The 14,953-nt window shown below is 43.0% G+C and overlaps 1 pseudogene; it reads right to left on the bottom strand.

The window, feature by feature from the left end:
• Window positions 1-9,633: 9,633 nt before the first annotated feature.
• On the bottom strand, window positions 9,634-14,282 carry LOC101042850 (V-type proton ATPase subunit F pseudogene; annotated as a pseudogene).
• Between the last annotated feature and the right edge of the window lie 671 nt (window positions 14,283-14,953).

Here is a 14,953-nt window from a genome sequence, read left to right as displayed (position 1 = left end):
TGGGTGGGGTGGATTCTTTGTTTCCAGCTGTGCAGATAAGGAAGAGAAAGTGGAACTTTGTATGGAATGTTTTAAACCTGGAAATGGGCCAGGTGCGGGTGGCTCACGCCTATAATCCAAGCACTTTGGGTTGGATCCAAGTGGATCCAAGGCGGTGGATCACCTCAGGTCAGGAGTTCAAGACCAGCCTGACCAACATGGTGAAACCCCGTCTTAAAAAAATAGATAAGTAAGTAAATGAACAAACCTGGAAATGGGGCATAGCACATCTGCAATCCATGGACCAGAATTCAGTCACATGGGTCTACCTCCAAGCATGGAGTTCTGGGAATTGTCTTTCTGTGCGCTCGGGGGAAAATAAAACAGTTTAGTGCATAGCTAAGTTTGACTTTGTCATACTAGCTATTGCAAACTTCAGCAATTTATTTAATCTTCTTCTAAATATTCTCATTCATCAAATGCAGACAATAATACCATAGAGAGTAGTTGTATTAAATGAAGCACAAAATGTTCATGGCATGTATAGCACAGTGCCTGGCACTGTAAATCATAAAAATAAGTTATTAGTTTTTGTTTGTTGTTGTTAGGACAGGCTCTCCCTCTACCACACAGGTTGGAGTGCAGTGGCACTATCACAGCTCACTGCAGCCTTGACCTCTCTGGCTCAAGTAATCCTCCCACCTCAGCCTCCTGAGTAGCTTGGATTACAGGCACGTGCCACCATACCCAGCTAATATTTTTTTTGTATTTTTTTTTTTTTTTGAGACGGAGTTTTACTCTTGTTACCTAGGCTGGAGTGCAATGGCGCGATCTCGGCTCACCGCAACCTCCGCCTCCTGGGTTCAGGCAATTCTCCTGCCTCAGCCTCCTGAGTAGTTGGGATTACAGGCACGCACCACCATGCCCAGCTAATTTTTCGTATTTTTAGTAGAGACGGGGTTTCACCATGTTGACCAGGATGGTTTCGATCTCTTGACCTCGTGATCCACCCGCCTCGGCCTCCCAAAGTGCTGGGATTACAGGCTTGAGCCACCGCGCCCGGCCTACTTATAAATGTTTATATACATACTTTTTTTTTCCCCAAAAACATGACCTCTAATCCCCAGTACTTTGGGAGGCCAAGGTGGGAGGATCACTTGAGGCTCAAGAACAGCCTGGGCAACAAAGTGAGACCCTGTGTCTACAAAACTAAAAATGGAAAATTAGCCAGGCACAGTGGTGTGCACTTGTGGTCCCAGCTACTCAGGAGGCTGAAGTGGGAAGACTGCTGTAACATAGGAATTTGTGGCTGCAGTAACTTGTGATCACATCACAGCACTCCAGCCTGGTAGACAGAACAAGACTTTTTTTTTTTTTTTAAGAACAAGACTCTCTCAAAAAAAAAAAAAAAAAAAAAAATCATACTGTACTTGCTTTTAGTAATCTTTTTAAAAATTATTTTATTTAAAAAATTTATTTATTTATTTGGAGACCGAGTCTCACTCTGTTGCCCAGGCTAGAGTGCAGTGATGTGATCTCGGCTCACTGCAACCTCTGCTTCCTGGGTTAGCAATTTTCCTGTCTCTGCCTCCCGAGTAGCTGGGACTACAGGCACCTGCCACCACACCCGGCTAATTTTTGCATTTTTCGTAGAGATGGGGTTTTGCTATGTTGGCCAGGTTGGTCACAAACTCCTGACCTCAGGTGATCTTCCCTCCTTGGCCTCCCAAAGTGCTGGGATTACAGATGTAAGCCACTGCAACTGGCCAATTTTTTTTTTTTTTTTTTAAATAATAGACACGGAGTCTCACTATGTTGCCCAGACTGGTCTTGAACTCCTAGGCTCAAGTGATCCTCCCACCTCAGCCTTCCAAAGTGTTGGGATTAAAAACATGAGCCACTGCACCTGGCCTAGTTAATTGTTTAGAACTTAATATTTTATCTAAAAATACTTATCTTTGTAAATTTTAATGGTTGTATAATATTCCATTATAGGGACATACCAGAAGTGTCAGACCAGGCGCTGTGGCTCACGCCTGTAATCCCAGCACTTTGGGAGCCCGAGGTGGGTGGATCACCTGAGGTCAGTAGTTCCAGTCTAGCCTGGCCAACATGGTGAAACCCCATCTCTACTAAAAAAAAAAACCACAAAAAATTAGCTAGGTGTGGCTGGTGGGCGCCTATAATCCCGCTACTTGGGATGGTGAGGCACAAGAATCACTTGAACGCAAGAAGTTGAGGTTGCAGAGAGCCAAGACTGAGCCATTGCACTCCAGCCTGGGCAGCAGGGAGAGACTGTCCCAAAACAAAAAACAAACCAACAAACCCAGAAGGGTCTTTTTTAACTAGTAGATTTTACGTAGTAAAATGTAAACAAGCAACATCAGTAGCACTAAATGGAACTCCTTAGGAGTTTCCTTGGATTGACAATCATTTGAGAAACCAAGCCAGTTGTAGATAGTGTCAGAATTTTAGGGTGAGGTATACTTCTGACTCCATGGCCATGGGAAAGTCACCTAATGTTGCTCTACCTTGGAATTCTCTATGATAGAGAGGTCTCAGAGCAAAGAATCACTGAGGTTTGCTCCCACTCTGAATATCTAAGGATTCACCCATAACTGAGGCTGTTGCAATGTGTCTTTTCCTTCTGTAGTGTTTTTGCTGACTCACTTGTGACCCAAATGCTCCATTAGGTCAGAGGAAACATGTATACAGAAGAAAAACCCTTGGGGAACTCAGTGGCAAGGTAATCATGTCCTTGGAGCAGAATAAGTGCAGGGGATAAGCAGCACAGCTTTGCTTAAAACCAGCTGCCCTTGTGTGACCTGAAGGGGCTTCCCTAGAGAGGAGCTAAGAAGTGAAACTTTGCTTTTTGTCAGAAGAAAAGTGATTTGAAGAATTAAGGACTTTCAGGAGGGAAAATCACTGCTATGTTTAACTCTCAAAAGTTGCCGGGCGCGGTGGCTCAAGCCTGTAACCCCAGCACTTTGGGAGGCCGAGGCGGGTGGATCACAAGGTCAAGAGATCGAGACCATCCTGGTCAACATGGTGAAACCCCATCTCTACTAAAAATACAAAAAAATTAGCTGGGCATGGTGACACGTGCCTGTAATCCCAGCTACTCAGGAGGCTGAGGCAGGAGAATTGCCTGAACCCAGGAGGCGGAGGTTGCGGTGAGCCGAGATCGTGCCATTGCACTCCAGCCTGGGTAACAAGAGCGAAACTCGGTCTCAAAATAAATAAATGAATAAATAAATAAATAAATAAATAAATAAAAATAAAAATAAATAAATAAATAAAAGGTTTGTGCAGTGGCTTATGTCTGTAATCCCAGCACTTTGGGAGGTCAAGGCAGGTGGATCACAAGTTCCATTTCAAGACCAGCCTGGCTAATTTGGTGAAACCCTGTCTCTACTAAAAATATAAAAATTAGCCAGGCGTAATGGCAGGTGCCTGTGGTCCCAGCTACTTGGGAAGCTGAAGCAGGAGAATCACTTGAACTGGGGAGGTGGAGATTACAGTGAGCCAAGATTGCACTGCTGCATGCCTGGGCAACAGAGCGAGACTTTGTCTCGGGAAAAAAAAAAAAAAAAAAAAAGGAAATAATCGCAAATGAAAAAAAACTGCAAAGATCTATTAAGGGGTTGAGGGGGCCAGGCACAGCGGATTATTCCTGTAATTCCACTTTGGGAGGCAGATGGCTTGAGTTTCAGCCCGCAGTGAGCTGTGATCGTGCCACTGCACTCTAACCTGGATGGCAGAGTGACTCCATCTCAAAAAAAAAGGAGTTGAGCAGAGGAAATACCAGGAGAAGTCCACTCAGAAATATCCCCTTGAATTACCAGGATTATAGTCAAGGGTCTGATTTGGAAAGTGAGGGTCAGAAATCTGAATTTTGGTTGGTGTTTAGTTGCTTACCACATCACTGTGGACCAATCACCTCTCTGAGTCTGTGTCTCCATCTGTACCACCTGTAAAACGAAGAAATGATAGTATCATATAAGCTTGTTGAGATAATCATGGAGATAAGTGGCTTGAGGCAAGTAAAGTTCTTAACCAATCCTAGCCTGTGGTAAGGGCTCAGGTTTTTTTCTTTTGCAGTTAAAAATATTGACGCCAGGTACCGTGGCTCACGCCCGTAATCCCAATATTTTGTGACGTCGAGGTGGGAGAATTGCTTGAGCCCAGGAGTTCAAGACCAGCCTGGGCAACATAGAGCAACCCCGTCTCTAAGAAAAAATAAATAAATAAAAATAATTTTAAAATGAAAAAAAAATTGAGATACTCTATAAAATTCATCCTTTAAAACTGTACAATTTAGCAATTTTTCATATATTCACAAGACTATGCAACCATCACCACTAATTCCAGAGCTACCTAATTTCCATCACCTCAAAAAGAGACCCTGTGCCCATTAACAGTCATTCTTCATTACCTTTGTTTCCCCCCAGCTCCTGGCAACCACTAATCAACTTTCTGTCTTCATGGATTTCTCTACAGTATTCTGTACATTTCATATAAATGGAATCTACAACATGTGGCCTTTTGTGATGGGCATCTTCCATTAACGTCATATACTGGATATCATTGTTGTAATTATTCCTATTTCCTATAGATCATTTAAAAAGTTTTGGCTAGGTGCGGTGGCTCACGCCTGTAATCCCAGCACTTTGGGAGGCCGAGGCGGGTGGATCACCTGAGGTTGGGAGTTCAAGACCAGCCTGATCAGCATGCAGAAACACTGTCTCTACTAAAAATACAAAAAATTAGCTGGGTGTGGTAGCACATGCCTATAACCTCAGCTACGTGGGAGGCTGAAGCTAGAGAATGGCTTGAACCTGGGAAGCGGAGGTTGTGGTGAGCCAAGATTGTGCCATTTCACTCCAGCCTGGGCAAGAAGAGCAAAACTCCATCTAAAAAAAAAAAAAAAAAAAAAAAAAATGGAGGGGCCTGGGCTCAGGGTCTCACACCTGTAATCCCAGCACTTTGGGAGGCAGAGGCCGGCGGATCACGTGAGGTCAGGAGTTCGAGACCAGCCTGGCCAACATGGAGAAAACCATCTCTACCAAAAATACAAAAAATTAGTCGAGCATGGTGGCGGGCACGACCACACCTGGTTACCTTTTGTAACTTTGGTAGAGACAGGGTCACCATGTTGGCCAGGCTGGTATTTTATTTACTATTTTTGAGACCAGGTCTCGCTCTGTGGCCCAGGCCAAGTGCAGTGGTGTGATCTTGGCTCACTGCAACCTCGACCTCCCGGCTCCAGCAATCCTCCCATCTCAGGCTCCTTAGTAACTGGGACTACATAGACAGGCACTGCCACACCCAGCTAATTTTTGTATTTTTGGTAGAGACAGGGTTTCGCCATGCTGCAGAGGCTAGTCTTGAACTCCTGGGCTCAAGCCATCCATCTGCTTCCTCCCAAAGTGCTGGGATTACAGGTGTGAGACATCACATCTGGCCCCTACAAATCAAATAGCATAAAATTCAAGTTATATAATAGATTTTTAAAAAACCTCTTTGTGAGGAAAAAATTGCTACAGAAATGTAAGAATTAATTTACCTATTGGGGAACTCACTCTTTTGTGGGACTAGAGAGGTGCCCTCAGGAACTTTCCAAAGGGAAAATAAAATCATAAAATTCAGAAATTTGACAGGACTGAAAATATCCTATAATTTTAAAAAAAATTACCCATTTAAAAAATGTTCAGTTGATTTTTCTCCAAAAGCTTTTTACTTGCTGGACTAAGTTCTCTTTGTCATGAAACCTGCCACTACCCTGTCCAACTTGCCAGTTTCCCCCAAACCTTGGAGCCATGCTGGGTCTGGATGTGAAACACAGAGGTAGAACCATGGAGGATCGTAGAAGGAGGCTACCAGCCCCTCCCTCAGGACCAACCACCAACAGTGGTCTTTGACCTGCCCCAAAGACACATGCTGAATCCACCAATGGATCGTCCAGAGGCAGGTATTACATTTGATTTCTAGCCTTGATTTTGCTCTTTTGTAGTATGGAAAGAACAGAGTTAATTTTTATTTCGTATGTGGATTATGACTCATTGGGGATTTGCCCATGCAAATGGTCCTCCCCAAAAGTAGATAATAATTTAACGACAACCATAACCCTCAGGATTATTAGCTCAGACTCTAAATAAAAAACTCTTCATTCGTAGAAGTACTTATTCTCCTTTGCATTGACTTCCAGAGAATTTCTTAAAGACTTGAAAAGAGTCTTCTTAGTTTGCTGTTTGATTTATCCTTCTCTTCACAAGTCAGGTATGCATGACTCCCAGCAGCAAAAGAAGGTTAGGAAACATTGTTGAACTGCCTTTTTGCCACATGGGTTGTGTGATGCTAGGCAACTTTACCTTCCTCCTCAGTAGTGCCCTCCTCTTATATTCTTAAAGTTTTGAAATATTTGAAGAAATAGTAGGACATGGTTGTTAAGAAATGAGACTCTTGTTCTGGGAGTTACCAGGGAGAAAAAGAAATAAAGTTAAGAAGTAAAAGATTTTTAAAAATAAAAAAGAGAAAATTATTATTATTTTCGTAGAGACGGGGTCTCACCATGTTGCCCAGGCTGGTCTCAAACTCTTGAGTTCAATGATCCACCTGCCTCAGCCTCTCAAAGTGCTGGCATTACAGGCATGAGCCACTGCACCCAGCCCAAAGAGAGAAAAATAATCATAATTAAAAAAATCAGACTCTGAAGTCAGACCGTCTTCAAATCCCAGGATCACCGTTTACTACGTATGTGACATTGGGCAAGTTTCTAATCTCTGTACTTCAGTTTTCTCATCTGTAAAACAAGGATAATCATAGTAACAACAGGGTTGTAGGGTTGTCGAAATGACTACATTAGTTAATAGATGTAAAGAATCTAACAGTGCCTGTCACATAGTGTTTTCTGCTTACATATATATGTGTATACATATACACATATGTATACACATACATATGTGTAAAGAATAATATAACAACATCTGAGTCTTTACACATAAATGCTTACATTAAGCCACATGTGTTTTAGCTATTTTTTAAAGACCTTAAATATGGCCAGGTATGGTGGCTCACCGCTGTAATCCCAGCACTTTGGGAGGCTGAGGCGGGTGGATCACCTGAGGTCAGGAGTTCAAAACCAGCCTGGACAACACGGTAAAACCCCTTCTCTACTAAAAATACAAAAATTAGACGAGCGTGGTGGCACGCACCTGTAATCCCAGCTACTCGGGAGGCTGAGGCAGGAGAATCGCTTGAACCCAGGAGATGGAAGTTGCAGTGAGCCAAAATCACACCACTGCACTCCAATCTGGGTGACAGAGTGAGACTCTGCCTCAAAAAAGAAAAAAAAAAAGAATGAAAATATTACAGAAACAATTACGCCCTCCTAGTATCCCTCTTCTGTTACATTTCCTCCTTTTCTTTCCTGAGATAATCATTGTCCTGAATATCGATTATCCTGAAAGTTTTATTTATTTATTTATTTTGAGATGGAGTCTTACCTGTTGCCCAGGCTGGAGTACAGTGGTGTGATCTCGGCTCACTGCAACCTCTGCTGCCTGGGTTCAAGTGATTCTCCTGCCGCAGCCTCCCGAGTAGCTGGGATTACAGGTGCCTGCCACTGCATCTGGCTAATATTTGTAGTTTTAGTAGAGACGGGGTTTGACCATGTTGGCCAGGCTGGTCTTGAACTCCTGACCTCATGATCCACCTGCCTCAGCTTCCCAAAGTGCTGAGATTACAGGCTTGCACCACCGTGTCTGGCCTTTGAGTGTATGATTTATTATTAATCTATTACTTATCTTTTTTTTGAGACAGAGACAAACCAGAAACAAACCAGTGTCATGGGTGTGTGCATATGTCTAAGCTCATCAGATTGTACATATTGACTCTATGTAGGTTTATGTATATCAGTTACACCTCCATAAAGCTATTAAAAAAAAAATGGTATCATATCGTGCAGATCCTCCTGCCACCACTCTTTTCATTCAACTTTATAGTATTTACTCATGTTGCCACCTGTAGCTACTTCAGCCAATTTAATTGGTGTAGGTGTTTCATTCATGACTATATCACAATTTATCTTCCTTGACTATATCACATGTTCTATACTATTGGACATTTAGATTGCTTATTATTGTTTTCTCTCATAAGTATTGTTGCAGTGTACTTTTTTTTTTTTTTTTTTTTTTTTTTTGAGATGGCGTTTCGCTCTTGTTACCCAAGCTGGAGTGCAATGGCGCGATCTCGGCTCACCGCAACCTCCGCCTCCTGGGTTCAGGCAATTCTCCTGCCTCAGCCTCCTGAGTAGCTGGGATTACAGGCACGCACCACCATGCCCAGCTAATTTTTTGTATTTTCAGTAGAGACGGGGTTTCACCATGTTGACCAGGATGGTCTCGATCTCTTGACCTTGCGATCCACCCACCTCGGCCTCCCAAAGTGCTGGGATTACAGGCTTGAGCCACCGCGCCCGGCTTACAGTGTACATATTTTTAATTTAAAAGAAAAATATTTTGAGACAGGTCTTGCTCTGTCACCCAGACTGGAGTGCAGTGGTGCAACCACAGCTCACTGCAGCCTCAACCTCCTGGGCTCAAATGATCCTCCCACCTCAGCCTCCTGAGTAACTTCGACTCCAAGTGCATGCCACCACGCTTGGCTAATGTTTTTACTTTTTTGTAGAAGGGGGTCTCACTATGTTGTCTAGGCTGGCCTCAAACTCCTGGGCTCAAATGGTCTTCCAGCCTTAGCCTTCCAAAGTGCTGGCATTATAAGGGTGAGCCAACATACCTGGCTGAAATGTACATACTTACATGTCTTCGTGGGCACATGTGTGAGAGTTTTCTAGAGCATATACCTAGAAATAGAATTGCTGGGATGTAGGGAAAAATACCTCTTCAACTTTCCTAGATACTGCCAAATTTTGACTATGCTTAGTGGTTGTCCCAGTTTTCACTTTCCCAGTAGAGAACGAGCAGTTCTCTGTCTCTTCACTGTTAGCAATAATCATTAATGTTGCCAGTTTCTTCATCTGTCAAAGGGAAATCCATATACTATGGTTGTACTTCCTAAAGGTCTTCTATAAACGAGTGGAATATCTTGTGAGATGTTGTTGCCCCCCTGACTGTTAGACATCATGCTAGGTGCTTTATATACATTCTCTCATTTAAGTCTCATGCTAACTATAGAAGGCAAGTATTAGAACAAGACTTAAAAGGGGTAATTAATTTATCTGGTATCACATGGCTGGTAGGTGACAGGGTGGGATTTGAACTTAAGTCTATTAGACTTCAAGGGCTCTTTCATTGCCCCAATGCTGAGCTGCATACATAATCTGTAGAAATATCACGACATCAACTCTAAGAATATGAATATTATACTTTAATTTTACATCAACAATGACACTGTGTAACAAACAGCACAGGGAAGAGGTAGTGGAGAGAGAGGATGGTCTGGATTCTGTTCCTTAACTAGCCTGTGTTTTAACAGCAGAGCCCCAGCAACCTAGAAGCACCTCTCCTAGCCTCTTAATGAAGTGCAAACAGGTGGGGAATTGGAAGTGAGAAGCTCAAAACTTAAAGGCGGCTGATGGCAAGCCTGGGGAGAGGCCTGGAAACGAGGGAGGCGCTGAGGGCTGTGAGGAATCCCCTAGCGCAGGTCTTTGGCAGAGAACATGCCCCTGGCCCTGCCAGGATGAGGTCCTTGGGGGTATCATACAGGTGCTCCTTGGAGGGGACTTCCAGGATGGCTGGGATAGAGCGCCGGTGGGTGTCCAAGGTGTGCCACACCATCTCTGTAATATACTGGTTGATGAGGATGATGCCAGTGTTGTCCCCATTTAGAAACTGCTGCAAAGTGTCTTCGATTTCACTGACGGTTGTATGCTTCTCTACCATCAGGAAATTGGGATAGTGTTTCTTGTTAAGCTCCACTACGCCACCCGACAGGAAACCAGAAACAGTGTCTTGGTCTCCAAACTGTCTTTTTAGATAAGGAGTTGAGAACTGAAATGTACTTTTGTGTACATGAAAGTTACAGAGCTTGGCGAGGCTCAGTGGCTCATGCCTGTAATCCCAGCACTTTGGGAGGCCAAGGCGAGCGAATCACCTGAGGTCAGGAGTTGGAGACCATCCTGGCCAATATGTTGAAACCCTGTCTCTATTAAAAATACAAAAATCAGCTGGGTGTGGTGGTGCATACCTGTAATCTCAGTTACTTGGGAGGCTGAGGCAGGAGAATCACTTGAACCCAAGAAGTGGAGGTTGCAGTGAGCCCAGATCATGCCACTATACTCCATCCTGGTCAACAGAGCGAAACTCTCAAAAAAAAAAAAAAAAAAAAAAAGAGAGACAGGGTGTCTCTATGCTGCCCAGGTGCCCAGGTAGGTCTCAAGTTCCTGGCTTCAAGCAATCCTCCCACCTGGCACTCCCAAAACATTAGGATTACAGGCATGAGCCACTGCACTGTGTCTACTTTTTTATATGTTTAAAATTTTCTGGCTGTGTGTAGTGACTCATGCCTGTAATCCCAGCACTTTGATGTGGGTGGATCACCTGAGGTCAGGAGTTAAAGACCAGCCTGACCAATGTGGTGGCGAAACCCCGTCTACTAAAAATACAAAAATTTGCTGGGTGTGGTGGTGTGCTCTTGTAGTCCCAGCTACTCGGGAGGCTGAGGCAGGAGAATGGCTTGAAACCGGGAGGTGGAGATTGCAGTGAGCCGAGATCATGCCACTGCACTCCAGCCTGGGCAACAAGAGGAAAACTCTGTCACACAAAAAATAAAATAATATAAATTTTAAAACATTTCCATAATAAAAAATATAACTTTTTTTAAAAAAAGGTCTAGCATTATGCTTTAATGGCATATTTGTACATTTAGGTATTGAATGAATTTGGGTCTCTGATGTGAAAATAAAAACTTAATAATACAGTGTCTTTATAAAACATTTTATAGTTTGCAAAATATTTCCAGACTTTATCTCACAACTACTCTCAGAGGTAGACAGGACACATATTATCATCTCCATTTCAGAGAAAAGAAAGGTGAAGCTCAAAGCAGTAGATCTGGGACTTTAACCCAATTTTTAAACATGGAATTCAGTGATCTGCTCCTTTTATTAAAAATGGTTATAGCCCTATTGCTTTTTCTGATTATAAAAATAAGCCTGGGAAACAGTGAGACCATATCTCTGCTTAAAAACAAACAAAAAATGTAGCCAGGCATGGTGGTCTGCCCCTGTAATCCTAGCTACTCAGGAGGTTGAGATGGGAGGATCTCTTGAGCCTGGGTGTTTGAGGTTATACTGAGCCATGCTCATGCCATGCACTCCAGCCTTAGAGACAGAATGAGACCCTGTCTCTAAAATAATTATATATGTATATAATTTTAAAACAATTAAAACAAATTACAAAGAAGAAAAATGTGACCCCACTACACAGAGATAGGTATTGTTAACGTTTTGTATATTATTCTTTAAAATTTTTGGTTTTATTTTTATTTTTGAGATGGCGTCTCGCTGGCCCAGGCGTTTCTTCTGCCTCAGTCTCTGGAGTAGCTGGGACTACAGGTGCATTCTCCCATATCCAGCTAATTTTTGTATTTTGTATTTTTTTTTTAACAGTCTCACTCTTTTGCCAGGCTGGAGTGCAGTGACATGATCTCGGCTCACTGCAACCTCTGCCTCCCAGGTTCAAGCGATTCTCCTGCCTCAGCCTCTCAAGTAGCTGGGACTACAGGTGCGCCCCACCATGCCCGGCTAATTTTTGTATTTTTATTAGAGACAGGGTTTCACCATGTTGGCCAGGACGGTCTCGATCTCTTGATCTCGTGATCCGCCTGTTTCGGCCTCCCAAAGTGTTAGGATTACAGGCGTTAGCCATGGCACCCGGTCTAATTTTTGTATTTTTAGTAGAGTCAGGGTTTCACCATGTTGGCCAGGCTGGTCCTGAACTCCTGACCTCAAGTGATCCGCCCGTCTTGGCCTCCCTAAGTATTGGGATTACAGGTGTGAGCAACCATGCCCAGCCTGTTTTAAATTTCTTTTTACAAAAATTAACATGTGACATAGTTTTATAATCTTTGTCTCTTGAACAGTTATGTAGCTTAAACATGTGCCCATGCCAATGAATTCTTATCTGCATCTATTGGATGGCTCTATTATAACTAATTTAACTGATTTCCTTTTGTTAAGCATTTAGGTGGTTTTCAATTTTTCAAAATTATGAATAGCAAAATATACTTTCTTGTATCTTGGGTCATTCATTATTTCCTTAAGATTCATGACTAGGAGTGGAAAATCTGAGTCAAAGTATTTAGAGTAATTTTGCTACATATTGCTATCCATCTCAGAAATGTATGGATTTAGATTCTCAACCATCCAGCAGATTTTTTTTCCCTACTAACTCATAGTTGCTTTTCTTAAGACAAATGTAATTAAAACACATCAGTGAAAATACAGAGTTTAATTTGCTGACCTGTAATCAAGCTGAACTATTGAGCAAACCATTAATAAATGACTAATAAACTATGTTTGTTTAGTGATCTTCTGCCAGGCTCAATGGCTTATACCTGTAATCCCATCACTTTAGGAAGAGGAGACAGGAGGACTGCTTGAGCCCAGGAGTTCAAAACTAGCCTGGACAACAAAGTGAGACCTTTTCTCTACCAAAAATTAAAAAATTAGCCAGATGCGGTAGCATGCACCTGTGGTTTCGGCTACTCGAGCCTAAGAGGTAGAGGCTGCTGTGAGCCAAGATCGTGCCATTTCACTCCAGCCTGGGTGAAAGTAAAACCTTGTTTGAAAAAAAAAGAAAGAAAGGAAGGAAGAGAGAGAGAGAAAGAGAGAGAGAGACAGAGAGAGACAGAGAGAAAGAAAAAAAGAAAGAAAGGAAGGAGGGAAGGAAAGAAATGGTAATGGTCTTCAAGCTTTAATGTGCATGTGCATAAGAATCACATGGTGATTTCTGGGCTCTATTTCAGACACACTGACTTATACTCTAGGGGTCTCGGACCCAATAATTTTTTTTTTTTTTTTTGAGACAGAGTCTTGCTCTGTTGCCCAGGCTGGAGTGTAGTGGTGTGATCTTGGCTCACTGCAACCTTCGCCTCCTGGGTTCAAATGATTCTCATACCTCAGCCTCCCGAGTAGCTGGGATTATAGGTGCCTGCAACCATGGTTCATCTTTTTATTTTTTATTTTTAGTAGAGATGGGGTTTCACCAAGTTAGCCAGTATAGTCTCAAACTCCTGGCCTCAAATGATCTACCCACCTCAGCCTCCCAAAGTGCTGGGATTATAGGTGTGAGCCACCAAGCCCAGCCAAGAATGGGCTTTTTTTTTTTTTTTTTTTTTTGAGATGGAGTCTTGCTCTGTCTCCTAGGCTGGAGTGCAGTGGTGGAATCTTGGCTCACTGCAACCTCCGCCTCTTGGGTTCAAGCAATTCTCCTACCTCAGCCTCCCAAGTAGCTGGGATTACAGGCGTGTACCACCACACCCAGTTATTTTTTGTATTTTTAGTAGAGACAGGATTTCGCCATGTTGTCCAGACTGGTCTTGAACTCCTGACCTCAGGACATCTGTCCGCCTTGGCCTCCCAAAGTGCTGGAATTACAGGCATGAGCCACTGCGCCCAGCCAAGAATGGGCATTTTTAACAAGAGCCCCCTGCTACCATGTTACTGTGATCTAGGGAATTGGACTCGAGTTACTAGCTTAAGTATACACGCAAGGATAGGTCAAGAGTGTGCTGATTATGCACCTATTTAGCTTTTTTGGCCACATGAGGTCTGGTGACAGAAAGGGAATATTCACTTATTCTCTCTAGTCTTGGCCTCTTCTACCTCATTCTGTCCCTGTCTCTCTGACACACAGACATATACGGAGACACACACAGACACACACAGACACACACACACACACACACACACACGCTCGCTCGCTCTCTCTCTCTCTCTCTCTCTTTCTCTCTTTTGTGGAGGAAATGAACATTTTACTTTTGGGGATGCCCTTGCATCAGGCTGCTATTATCAGTTGGAATGAGTTGCTTTCTAGTGATGCCTGTTCAGGGCTTTCCGTTTTATTTTTATTTGCTTTCTTTTCCAAGCAGGTACCCTTGTTGTTCCTAACCAGTTAAGCACCTGAAAATCACTTGATTTTTCCTTTTCTGTAGAAACTCACTTTCAAGCATCCCAGAAGTTCTGCAGGGTGAGATTCCAGAAGACTGGAGGCAAATGAGTCCCGTGAAATTTTACGGGGCCTCTGAGAGGAGGCCCCTGGGTTGTCATCGCCTGTTAGCATGGCCTATCAAAATTCAAACTGGCTTTCCAGGTATTTTCCTTTCCTGGATAGCTCCCATTTGCCCAGCTTCGGGAAACAGCTTTGAATTTTCTCCTTGCAGGTCTATTTTTGACACAAAGGCTTCATTTTTCATAGAACCCTGCAGCTTTTCTATGTTTGGAGGCCTGGCAAAGGCATCAGACATGTGACCCTCCTAGTCAGGTCTGCCCTTGAAAAATGTATGCTGAGGGGAGGGTGAGGCCTTCCTTTCTCCCTGAGGCCTTGCTCCTACCCAGATGCCTGCCTGGGTCCACTGCCGAGTGTCCCAGCCAGCTGATGCATGTCCAGCCAGAGCAGCACCACCCACAGCATGTAGAGCTGACCTGTGTCTCATCTCTGGGTCAAGACTGTACAGACAATTTATTTTATTTTTTAAATTTTTCTAAAAAAAAAAAAACCTGCTATCAATGTTCATGTATAAGTATTTGTATGGACATATGCTTTCATTTATTTTGAGTAAATAGGAGCAGAATGTCTGGGCTTTACGGTAAGCACATGCTTAACTTTTAAAGAAATGCGGCATCAAAGCACTATGTAGACTGATTTAAAAAAGGAAATAAAAAGAAATGGGGCAGTTAAAAACATCTCATTTTTAGTTGTCAAGTCTATGTTATATGTCAAGAATGTCATCT

The sequence above is a fragment of the Saimiri boliviensis genome, chromosome 4 (assembly GCF_048565385.1).
Source record: "Saimiri boliviensis isolate mSaiBol1 chromosome 4, mSaiBol1.pri, whole genome shotgun sequence".
NCBI lineage: Eukaryota > Metazoa > Chordata > Mammalia > Primates > Cebidae > Saimiri > Saimiri boliviensis.
This window is presented reverse-complemented; position numbering and strand designations above follow the sequence as displayed.